The sequence below is a fragment of the Dendrobates tinctorius genome, unplaced genomic scaffold (genome assembly GCF_039654945.1).
Source record: "Dendrobates tinctorius isolate UK_male_01 unplaced genomic scaffold, ASM3965494v1 ptg000011l, whole genome shotgun sequence".
In the NCBI taxonomy this organism is placed as follows: domain Eukaryota; kingdom Metazoa; phylum Chordata; class Amphibia; order Anura; family Dendrobatidae; genus Dendrobates; species Dendrobates tinctorius.
Window position 1 is genome coordinate 68,573,288 of NW_027361679.1, and position 12,325 is coordinate 68,585,612.

A 12,325-nucleotide genomic window follows, 5' to 3' on the forward strand; every position below is an offset into this window, starting at 1 on the left:
TTCTTTCTCCTCCTGGGCTGATCATTTATTCTTAAAATTGTCAATTCAAGCGTAAAATCTGTATTCAGTGAAGACAGATTTTTACATTACTGAGAGAGAAGATGACAGTCGCTACTGATAAGGTTCTATGTAGACGGGATGAGCTCTGTCTCTATCTCCTGCCCACTTACCTTCTCCCCTCTACATAGACTATCAGTAGCAGCTCTCATCAATCTCAGTAATGTAAATATCTGTCTTCACCGAAAACCTGTATTTTAACAAAAATCTTATTAATATGGCATTAAGAGAAGGACAACATGTCTTGCAGCATGAGCAACCCTTCTTTGCTTTCAGCTTGGGTCATCTTACATTGAACTGAAGCAGCGTAGATCTAGAAAAGGCCAGCATCAAGATGACTACATGTGTTTTCTCAACAGTTGGCACCTTCATATGGCCTAATTTTACCCATGAATTGAGAATTTTGAGAGTGAATGATCAATCCAGGAGGAAAAAGAAGTAGATTTCTCTGATAAGATACATTACAAAGTTGCTTTCTATCACGTGTTTTATTGATTTAAAGGTAGATAAGCCCTGTAAGGTAGTGGCCGTATCTTATAGACAGGTTCGCTTTAAGAACTAAAAATAGAAACAACTCTTTAAATTAAATTTGCATTGCCATACTACTTGGTTACAAACCAAAAATGGCAAAGCAGCCATTTATAGCTATGGAGCATTGCACAGAATAATAAATTCTATAAACGTCACGGGCAGGACATCTTCCGGAGAATGCACTGTCATTATCTGAATGTCAACATTTAGCATATGATATGATCTTGCCCTCCAATGTCCTCTTTTTTGGATTAATGTTTTTAGGTTGCTATCACCTCTATTTTCAATCACTATTTTATATCAATCTAAACTGGCATTTTTTGGCTGGTCAGACGAAGAGCATTGGCAGCATCACACCCGAATCTTTCGGAGGGAAACATTATTCTTGGCTAGAAAAACAATTGCTCTTCACTGGATGGCTGACAAGCCCCCTATATTTGGCAGATGGAAGGCCCTGGTTAACAGTACTATTTCATAGGAGAAAACTATCTTTTAGAATAGGGGATGCTCAGCTACATTTCAGAAATGTCTGGAGTTTTGGGGTGGATAGTAGTCTCCTAACCCCTGACCCTCAAGTATCGCACTAGTTAAGTTGCGTTCTTGTTATGTTCCTTTTCTGTTACATGTATTCCATTTTCTCCTGCCCTCATCCTAGCCTGAAGTATTGGTACCAGCACTCCTCTGACATTGTGCTCATGGCTTGGGTCTCTGATATTCAGCCCTGATGTCTTATCTAGCCAGAGAGTCCTTTCTAGTTCTCTGCTCAAACTGTATGGTCTCCCAGGCTGTAATAATATGACTTATTATGTTTTGCACATTTAACCACTTAATTTATTGCATATCTTGTTGCAGATCATTGCGTTTTCTGTTTTGCAACATGTTAAATAAAATGAATTAAACAAAATCATAAATACCTTCAAAATGTCCCATAAAATTTTACCAGCAAGTCATCAGTCCTAAAACTCTCCATAACTTTCTAAGAATTTACATTCCTTAACTATTTCTGGACTGCCCATAGTCTACAAACGTCGAGGTGTGCTTTTTCCTTTCTGTGGGTTTTTAAGTGGTTGTATAAAATCAATTTATTACTAAACTATGACATTTTATTACTATCAAATCCAGCATTTTGTGTTGGGGATTTATGAAATATTGTTGCATTATAGACTTACACAGAATAATTGTTATCTTAAATAGGTTAAACAACCAATTCTGGATGTTGCAGTGACGTGTCGTCTGTATACTACAGCTGGCACCCACTACTGATGGAGCTGAATATTTTCCGGACTCTGCGGTGAAATACACTGTACCCATGCCATAAATGCCTGGTGTTGTTGACCTGCTCTGTAAAAGAGCTGAACTATAATCAGGCCTTAGACATTACAGTTTCCAATGTGTACAGTCCTGGCCAAAAGTGTTGAGACACAAATTTTGCTTTTCACATAGTTTGCTACTTCTGTGTTTTTAGATCTTTTATAGTCAGATATTTGTAAGATTACTGAACCATAATTAGAAACATTTCATAAGATTTTACACTTTAATCAACAAATGCAACAAGTTTATGCCAATAATCTCTATTTACAGTGATGACCCTTATTTTTCAACACTTATCCATTATGCCAGAGGCGAATTGCACATCAGTTTCTGGGCCAAAACCTGACTAATGGTAACCAATTCTTGACTAATCTATGCTTGGAGTTTATCAAAATTTTTGATCATCCATGCGCTTTTTAAAGGATTAACCACAGTTTCTCAATGGGATAAGATCATGGGAGTTTCCTGGCAATGGACCCAAAGTTTAAATGTTTTGTTCACTGCGCCACTTAGGCTAGTTTCACATTTGCGATTCAGGGCGCAGCGACGGCCTGCGCACGGCCGCCACTAAGCCCCGCCCCCTGCCGCACCCCCTCCGATATCTCAGCCTCCGGGCGCATGGCGCTGCATGTGTCCCCTATCTTTATCACTGAGGACGCAGGCCGTGCGCAGTATGCGTTTGGCGGCGCCTGCGTCCTTTTGACGGTGCACCGAGCGCAACCAAATTGCAACAAGGACGCAGGCGCCGCCAAAATGCATACTGCGCACGGCCTGCTTCCTCATTGATAAAGATAGGGGACGCATGACGCATGCAGCGTCATGCGCCCGGAGGAGGAGCTATCGGAGGGGGCGTGGCAGGGGCGGGGCTTAGCAGCGGCCCTGCGCAGGCCGTCGCTGCGCCCTGAAACGCAAATGTGAAACTAGCCTTAGTTATAATTTTGCCTTGTGACATGGTCTCCATCATGCTGAAAAAAGTATTATTCATCACCAAATTGCCCTTGGATTGTTGGGAAAAGTTATTCTTGGAGGATGATTAGATACCATTCTTTATTCATTGCAGTGTTCTTAGGCAAAATTGTGAGTGAGCCCACTCCACGAACGAAAAGCAACCCCACACATGAATGGTTTCAGGATGCTTAACTGCTGACATGACAAGTCTCATGGTAGCGATCACCATTTCTTCTCTGGACAATCTTTTTTTTACAGATGACCCAATCAGTCTGCAGGGGGCTTCATCAAAGAAAAACAACTTTGCAGGAAGTACAGAGATTGGAGAGCTGAGGACTGGGGAGAAGATATTTTTTTCTGATGAAACATTTATTAGGTAAGAATTGGTTGTCATCAGTCTCAATTTGGCCAGACCTGATATCCAACATGCCAGGGGGCGAATTGCACAGAAGTCTTTGAAATATAGGGGTTAACACTGTAAATTTTGAATGTTTACATTAACTTGATGTACTTGTCAATAAATGTGTAAAAACATACAAAATGCTTATAATTGTACTTCAGAAACCATGTAAACATCTGATAAAAAGATCTGCAAACACTGAAAAAGTAAACTGTGTGAAAATCAACATTTGTGCCACTCCAAAAACTAACTGTAATGTGAAGGGTATTTTTTATCAAACATCATAGACACGTTGTGCTAACTTATACCAGCCACTATGAATACTCTATTGACAGAACGCAGCTTGTCATGAATGGAGTTTCTGCCTACAATGTGACCTACATTGGGTACGGAAAGTATTCAGACCCCTTTACATTTTTCACTCTTTGTTTCATTGCATCCATTTGGTAATGGTAAATTCAAAAAAGTTCACCATCCAACCTGACAGAACTGGAGAGGATCTGCAAGGAAGAATGGCAGAGGATCGCCAAATCCAGGAGTGAAAAACTTGTTGCATCATTCCCAAGAAGACTCATGGCTGTACTAGCTCAAAAGGGTGCTTCTACTCAATACTGAGCAAAGGGTCTGAATACTTATGACCATGTGATATTTCAGTTTTTCTTTCTTAGTACATTTGCAAAAGTTTCTACATTTGTTTTTTTTTTTTTTTTAGCCAAGATGGGGTGCAGAGTATACGTTAAGGAGAAAAAAAAATGACCTTTTTGAATTTACCAAATGGCTGCAATGAAACAAAGAGTGAAAAATTTAAAGGGGTCGGAATACTTTCCATACCCACTGTATGCTGAGATCATGGTTATTAAGAATAGACTGCATGATAGCACTTTTTTTTTTTTAATTTGAAGAGGTGTACAGCAACAGTCTCCTACCATGCTTTAGCTTTTCTGCTCGCTACTCATTTTGCTGTCAGATCACCCATTTACATTGATGAATATTTAATACTTGCATTATCCGCACCTTCAGGCATGTAAACTAATCCTCTTAATAAATCCTGCAAAACCAGCCTGACTTCTTAGAATCTCACAACACGTTTGTGGCTTGTAAATTTCATATAAATGTAATCTAATTCAAAGGCTTAGTACAGAATACTATTCTTCCCCTGTCATCAGTGATGAATTATTTCAGCTGCCAGCTATACATCTGGTTGTCGAAAAAGATAACTTTCTATTTATTCTCATTTCAGACCAATAGCACAGCCAGCAAAGTTCTGACTACTCCAGGTAGCAGTTCTCCCTCATTACTATATCCATGTATTTAGCTTTCTAACTCCTGTTACAGAGTAAATGTCCATTTTCATATCATAAACTCTGTAACATATCTTATCAGATAAACCAGCTTCTTTCTCCTCCTAGATTGATCATTCATTCTCAAAATTCTCAATTCGTGGGTAGTGCTTTTTAAAAGGTATCAACCACTGAGGACTCTCAATCTAATATATAAAGTTCAATGTGGGTATGTATGTATGTCCAGGATTGGCATCTGCACTGTCGTAGCTACAGCCACAAAATTTTGCAAAGTCACACGTCTGGACCCCGAGAGCGTCATAGGCTATGTTGTGAGGCAAAATTTGAACCCCGCGTGTTCCAATTCACCAAGCAATTTTGCCCCTATCTACATAATGGGGAAAAAGTGTATGTATTGTGAGGTAGCGCTGTCATTCAAGGTTGAGGGACACTCGCTTGGCAACCACACAATCAGATCCAGCTCGGGTTTTCATAAGCCAAACATAGTCCATGAGGTTTATTTGTCATCATAAACCACAGCAATATAAACAGCATTACAGGATAGCGTCCATTATACAGGCGATTCAGCCTCATCCTTATCTCACCCACGTCAGGGTTCCCACATGGCTGTTTCTCCAGGCTGCAGAAATCCACTCACTCCTCAGGGACTCTCAGACGCTGGCCACGATTACACACACAGCCGCTCCACAGGCTGTTAGTGAGGAGATCCTTCTCCTCACGGGACCTTCCAAACTGGACCAATCAGGTCCCAGCATTCACACCTTGTGACCTACCCTGGCCACCTTATATGGTCCGTAGCCACGCCCACTGGGTCACATGGCTATGACCTCATCACAGGTCCTTCACACACTTACAAAGCCTTTTACTATAGGCGTTTTCAGACACACCCCTGGGTGGGTTTGTAGGTAACCAGAACCCGCCCATCTCTCTAGTTACCTGAAGACTTCTCCTTTATACTTAGAAACAACACCTCAGCAATGATATTGCTGATCACACATACACAAGTCTCCATCTCAAAGCCACCCACTTTGAGATACATAACTATCCTTCAGGATTCTGCCACTCATCCATTCTCTTGGGACATCCACACAGCGCCCCCTAGTGGACACAGTGGTCATTACACCACATACCCCACCCCTCTGTTCAAACTTGTGGGGTTGAACACACAATCTTACACCAGGATCTCGAGACCGGGCACTCATTACACCTTGCCCCATAGGTCGAGAGAACCGTCTCCCTCTGTCATTCAACCTCATTTCTATGTTAGGCCTCCCCGTCCCCAGCGGTCAAAATATCGGTCATTGTCTTTGACCCTCCAGTTGCAGTCTGTCAGCGTCAGACACTGTTTAGCCACCATCCTCCTAGAGTGCGCTTCGTCACCTGACCGTTCTCCCACTGACCGGCTCTCCCAGTTGGTACGGTCATCAGTCTTAATCGGTCCTACTGTCTGGCCTGAGTCTGACCCATTCAGCATCTCACAGGAACTGCGGTCTCTCCGCCTCGCACGGCCCGTCGAACTGCCACTTGCTGACATTCTTCGGCCACCTGCCATGTCACTACTTGGAGGAACCCTTCGGGTCCTTACATCTTGGGTTGGAGGCGGCCGCCACCTGGTATTCCGTACTTCTTTATTAATTCGCTGACGGTCCAGCCTCAACTGCTCAATTTCTTGCAGGTACCCCACTCGATACTCCACGAACATCCGAAAGTCTCTCAGGCTCTCCATGGAGCCAACCACCATGATGGGAATTCTACCCACTTCACTGGATACCTGGTCTTCATCATCAGGAGGGATCCTCACCCTCACCACACCGGAGATATTCACAAGGTCTTGCATTATCTTCCCAGATCTTCCAATGATTCTCCCAATCAGAGCTTTGGGTACCAGAACCACGTCTTTCCGCAAACCCAGCCGACCCATAGCCTCCCTGGCTAACTCCAGGCGTCGAGCAGCTTTCATATTACTCTGCCTGACCAACTGTTTGACGTGGAGACACTGCAAATGCATCTCTTTCAGGACAGCTATTATCACTAACTGCCGAGTTTCAGGTGCCCAGTGCACCTCACACGCCTTGACAGCCTCTTTGAAAGCCTCATGCACACCTTCCTCCGCACAGGCGTCTTGCATGTCTTCTGGAACATCAATCACAGTCTTGAAGGACGTGGTCTTGCTCTCTTCCAGGCCAGGAGGCTCTGGCCTTACCACGGACACTTCCCTCACTACGGTTGACCCGACCGGGTGACTGTCTTCTTCAGTTCTTAACTCATCAACTTCACACGGTTGGACCACTTCATGACCCTTGGCCACTATGGCTACTGGCAGTTCTGTCTTATTATCACTCACGCTCACCCGCGGTAAGTCTTCGTCCAATTTCTCCCGCAGAAGACTGTTAACTACTCCTCTGAGTTCCTGCATCTCTTCCTTGAGGTTCTTGTTCACACTTTGCCAGGTGGACAGGTGACCTCTGAGCTCCAAGATCTCTTTCTTGAGCTCCTCGACCCTGTGATCAGCCGTTTGTCTCAGGACTCTTTCTCGCTTGACACATTCATCCACCTCCTCTCTAAGGGCCTTATTCAGTCCTTGCCACGTTACCATGTGGCCTTTGAGATCAGAGACTTCTTTCTCTAGCCCTTCTATTGTGCTCCCTTTCTTTCTCAGAGCCACAGTCACCCCCAGAGATTAAGTCATCCCTCCAGTTACTCACTAACCGTGTGACTACTTCCGCCGTCTTATCCACCAGGTCAGCGTCAGTTTTGTCACGAGTTTCAGTCAGCACAGCACTAGATTCTGTCCTTGTGGTGGCTACTGGCAACAACACGTCACAGTCACACCACATCGTACGGTGAACCCCCAAGACACTCTCTATCCGTGTGTCAGCTCCGCTCTTTTTGTTTACCACACCATTCTCATTCACACTGTGGTACCCTTCAGGTGACGTCGGGTCAGTAAATTCATCTGACGCAATTCTTTCTCTGGTCGCCCCTACGTCTGGCCTGTCCACGTCAGGAGGCGTCAGCGTCTTCGTATTGGTTAGTCCAACAGTAGGAACGTCTCCATCCTCGTACCATAGGTCATCCAACGTGACAAAATCCCGGCCCCCCTCCAAGGTATACACTAAGTGTGATGGTATCCCGCCACCTTGGCACTCACTGCCTCCGGGCCCCTCAAACACCACTCTGTCTAGCACATAGTTCACTATGACCCCATGTTTACAGCGAACCTGGGCCATTTTCTCAGTCAGACAGAAAGTGAGAGGAGTTCCTACCAGAGTCACCTGACTCTTGGAGTCCAACCGTCCCGAGATTCCTTCCCGGTGCAGCATCACAGTACAAACTTGCGGTCCCTCATGCTCCGGAAAGAATAACCCACATTCTGGAAACGACATACACGCACACTGTGGTTTCCCAGAAATACCCACTGAGCCAACCAGTGCTGCCATTTCTTGACACTCGGCCCCTTTCTGGACCACCACCCCAATTTGGGTCACCGCCCCCTCTGGGACTCCACCCCCTTTTGGGCTACCACCCCGATTTGGGTCACCGCCCCCTTTTGTGACTCCACCCCCTTTTGGCTACTACCCAGATTTGGGTCCCCCCCTTTTGGGACTCCACCACTTTTCGGGATCTCCCCATGTCCGTTATACCGGTCTTCTCAGACCACATTTCACACCACACAGTTTATGTCTCTTACGATACCACACAAGTCTTTGTTGGCACCATCACAGCTCCTGCTGTCACCAATCACCGACACCACCGGCTGCTGTTCACACACACAGCGGCTGGAGTCACTGCAGCTCCTGCTGCGCCGTCTTCGTGGACCCGCCGATCCACCGGAAGCCGCTTGTCACCTTCGTGACCCCACTGAGCCACATCAAGCCGCTTGTCACCTTCTTGACTCCCACTGAGCCACCGCAGGCTGAGTCAAGAAAAAAGAAGAAAAAACACACCACAAAAACTCACATGTCCTGACTGTGTGCTATTCAGGACGCTCCTGTCTCCACCCGAGACCGTCCAACACACAGGGCGCACCGGGTGCGATTCAGGGAGCGACCCTCCTCCCAGGGTCTCCCCACACACCGGCCTCACCAGGTCCAGGGGCTCGGCGGGTGCTCTTCAGGACATCTGTCTCCGCCTGAGACTGCCCAACACTCGTGCCTCATCAGGTCCAAGGTCACACCACGTGCTCCTGGGATCCGACTCTTCCCCCAGGGCTGACCCTCCAGGACCTTTCCTCACTGAACCCTCCAGGTACACTGTCTTCCTCACTGACCCAGGTCAGTACCACACGAACACCTGTCCGATACCTGTGTCGGCCACACGGGTCACCGTTTTACTCATTGACCCAGGTCAGTACCACACGAACACCAGTCCGTTTCTCCTGTGTTGCCCACACAGGTCCTCGAGTACCTCTTCTCCGCAGAGGCACCCTAGCAATCACCAGTCTCTTTCTCCTGGGGAAGCGGTCGCACTGGGCTCACCGACCTGGACAGCGCCTAACTCACTAGACAGCCCCACAGTTTTCAAGAACCACAGCCGGACAGTGGCTTCCCCACTTGCAGGCCGTCATAGGCTCTGCTCACACGTGGCCGGTCAGCAGCACATCACACGGCTTCCACAACCGTCAGCCCTCCTGGCTCAGCGTTGCTCTTTGCCACCGAATTTTGCAGTCCTTATCCGTTGCTCCCAGCAACAAGGCTACACCACTGCCCATAGCCTTCTCCACCAATTGTGAGGTAGCGGTCTCATTCAAGGTTGGGGGACACTCGCTTGGCAGCCACACAATCAGATCCAGCTCGGGTTTTCATAAGCCAAACATAGTCCATGAGGTCTATTTGTCATCATAAACCACAGCAATATAAACAGCATTACAGGATAGCGTCCATTATACAGGCTATTCAGCCTCATCCTTATCTCACCCACGTCAGGGTTCCCACATGGCTGTTTCTCCAGGCTGCAGAAATCCACTCACTCCTCAGGGACTCTCAGATGCTGGCCGCCATTACACACACAGCCGCTCCACAGGCTGTTAGTGAGGAGATTCTTCTCCTTACGGGACCTTCCAAACTGGACCAATCAGGTACCAGCATTCACACCTTGTGACCTACCCTGGCCACCTTATATGGTCCGTAGCCACGCCCACTGGGTCACATGGCTATGAACTCATCACAGGTCCTTCACACACTTACAAAGTCTTTTACTATAGGCGTTTTCAGACACACCTCTGGGTGGGTTGTAGGTAACCAGAACCCGCCCATCTCTCTAGTTACCTGAAGACTTCTACCTTACTCTTAGAAACAACACCTCAGCAATGATATTGCTGATCACACATACACAAGTCTCCATCTCAAAGCCACCCACTTTGAGATACATAACTATCCTTCAGGATTCTGCCACTCATCCGTTCTCTTGGGACATCCACACAGCGCCCCCTAGTGGACACAGTAGTCATTACACCACAGTATGTATTGGCATCAGCACCGTCGCAGCTACAGCCACAAAATTTTGCAAAGTCACACGTCTGGACTCCGAGAGCGTCATAGGCCATGTTGTGAGGCGAAATTTTAACCCCGCGCATTCCATTTCACCAAACAATTTTGCCCCTAACTACATAATGGACAAAAAGTTTATGTATTGGCATCTGCACCATCGTAGCTACAGCCACAAAATTTTGCAAAGTCACACGTCTGGACCCCGAAAGCGTCATAGGATATGTTGTGAGGCGAAATTTTAATGCTGCGCATTCCATTTCACCAAACAATTTTGCCCCTATCTACATAATGGGGAAAAAGTTTATGTATTGCCATCTGCACCATCGTAGCTACAGCCACAAAATTTTGCAAAGTCACACGTCTGGACCCCGAAAGCGTCATAGGCTATGTTGTGAGGTGAAATTTTAACCCCGCGCGTTCCAATTCACCAAACAATTTTGCCCCTATCTACATAATGGGGAAAAAGTGTATGTATTGGCATCTGCACCGTCGTAGCTACAGCCACAAAATTTTGCACAGTCACACGTCTGGACCCCGAGAGCGTCATAGGCTATGTTGTGAGGCGAAATTTTAACCCCGCGCGTTTCAATTCACCAAACAATTTTGCCCCTATTTACATAATGGGGAAAAAGTGAAAGGAAAAGTGTTGGAGGCAAATTGACAGCTGCCAGATGTGAACAAGGGGGACTTAAAGAATGAGAGCGATGGCGCCAAAGAGTATATACCGTACAGTTGCTAAGGTGGGGTCCTGACATGGGATACTCGCCACACACTACCACGTGCTTCAACACATATACCACCCTCAGCACACATTTCACCACACATACACCAACCTCGCCACATAAAAGTCGAAACACAAAAGTCGCCACTCAAAACTCGCCACGCTGTCCCAGAGCTGTTTAAAAGATGAAAAATGAGCTGTGATTGGTTGCTATCAGCAACAGTTTTCCTTGTAGACAGTTGTGGTAACTGAGGCCTATTATTCTTATCATTTCTATGGTGTTATCGTCCTTCTGTAAAGCTGGAAATAACACAATTTATTACCGTGCCAACACAGACCCCACTCTGACACAGACTGCAGGGGGAGCCCAGTATCACACAGGATAGGATTAGATACATGGCTCAGCAGTCAGTATCACACAGGATAGGATTAGACACATGGTTCAGCAGTCAGTATCACACAGGATAGGATTAGACACATGGCTCAGCAGTCAGTATAACACAGGATAGGATTAGATATATGGCTCAGCAGTCAGTATCACACAGGATAGGATTAGATACACGGCTCAGCAGTTAGTATCACACAGGATAGGATTAGACACATGGCTTAGCAGGCAGTATCACACAGGATAGGATTAGATACACGGCTCAGCAGTCAGTATCACACAGGATAGGATTAGATACACAGCTCAGCAGTCAGTATCACACAGGAGAGGATTAGACACACGGCTCAGCAGTCAGTATCACACAGGATAGGATTAGACACATGGCTCAGCAGTCAGTATCACACAGGATAGGATTAGATACACAGCTCAGAACACTGTATCACACAGAATAGTATTAGATACACGGCTCAGCAGTCAGTATCACACAGGAGAGGATTAGATACACGGCTCTGCAGTCAGTATCACACAGGAGAGGATTAGATACACGGCTCAGCAGTCAGTTTCACACAGGAGAGGATTAGATACACGGCTCTGCAGTCAGTATCACACAGGAGAGGATTAGATACACGGCTCAGCAGTCAGTATCACACAGGAGAGTATTAGATACACGGCTCAGCAGTCAGTATCACACAGGAGAGGATTAGATACACGGCTCTGCAGTCAGTATCACACAGGAGAGGATTAGATACACGGCTCAGCAGTCAGTTTCACACAGGATAGGATTAGATGCACGGTTTTTATGTGCAATATAATCATTATAATTTTTTATAACTAAGGCCTGTTTCACACATCCGTCTTTCACCATCAGTCAAAATCCGCCGTTTTGAAAAAAAAACGGATCCGCCATTTTTGTTGGCGGATCCGTTTTTTTCCCCATTGACTTGCATTAACGGCGGATCTTGACGGATGGTTATCCGTTGGATCAATTTTTGTACGGATCCGCCAAAATTTTAGCGTCTGCTGACATGGCAGGACGGACACTGCAACGTTTTTTTGGTTGCCGGATCTGCATTTCTACACTGCGCATGCCCAGAATTGGCTTTGCCAGAAAGTTAACCCTAAATGCCAATCCTGGCGGGTGAAAAAATTCTCTCTCTCTCTCGTCCCGACCCCGGTCTCTTC

The 12,325-nt window shown here is 46.1% G+C and overlaps 1 protein-coding gene across 3 annotated transcripts in view; it reads right to left on the minus strand.

The window, feature by feature from the left end:
* Positions 1-12,325, minus strand: part of BMP2K (BMP2 inducible kinase) — a 336,621-nt gene that overhangs the window by 52,879 nt on the left and 271,417 nt on the right. The window lies entirely within an intron of this gene.